This window comes from Lipomyces japonicus, assembly GCF_038497905.1.
Source record: "Lipomyces japonicus strain CBS 7319 unplaced genomic scaffold V1514scaffold_58, whole genome shotgun sequence".
Classification (NCBI taxonomy): domain Eukaryota; kingdom Fungi; phylum Ascomycota; class Lipomycetes; order Lipomycetales; family Lipomycetaceae; genus Lipomyces; species Lipomyces japonicus.
This window is the reverse complement of record NW_027117870.1, coordinates 62,551-63,443: the sequence shown is the minus strand read 5'-3', so window position 1 is coordinate 63,443 and position 893 is coordinate 62,551.

Genomic DNA, 893 nt, shown 5'->3' with positions numbered 1-893 from the left:
CGCAAGTTGCTGGGCATTGTGGCATGTCATAGTACACGACCGTTAGATCCGTGGTCATGTCAGGACAGTACCCATACACCTGCAATCCCACCCGCGGTTCATCATTGCCGGTTATCTTCTTCGACCTTGTCGTCGAAAATGCAAAAAAAGCAGGCACAGGCCTTATCGGATCGGTCGTTGTCGCCGTCACTACTTGCCATCCCGTCGTGGTCATTTGCGCAACCGGGGCTTTGACAACATACGCGATGAACAGTGAAATGGCTATTTTGCCAACCTCATTCAAACAGTACATCGCGCATTTAGCCAGTTCCAAAGTATTTTGAGCAACTGAGCAACTGCACGCCCTGCCTGCATGTACGTGGCCGTCGCGACCGCGCCGGTAACGTTCTGTACGAGCAGCACCAGCAAAACACCGAACAAAACGGCCAAAAAACGCCGACGTTGAAAAAACGTGGTTAAACCAGAAGTGTAAAATTTAAAAATAAAATAAAGCCATCCTTCTAAACCTGCATGTCCGAACATTACAAACCCCCAGAGTTCGAACTGTGCAAGGGTCAACAACAAAACTGGCCTTAACCAGTCAGGGAATATTTTGTAATATTCCCTGACTGCCTTAATCAGTAAATAATTAAACTTTTTTTTTCTTTAACTATGAGAATAAGTAAATGAACAATGAACAGAAAAGAAAGAAGGAAAGAAGGAAGTGCGCGGTCGCACGGTTTTTGTAAACATTCGGCGTGTTTATTTTTACAGTTCCAGCCAATTTTGCAATGTTGACATTTTGCACTGAATAAATAATGGCATGTGATTTTTTTTAAAGAAATGAAAAATCAAAAAAATATGCAGTTTGACAGCCCGCTTTCACGTCAATGAAAGTCATCTTGACATTTAGT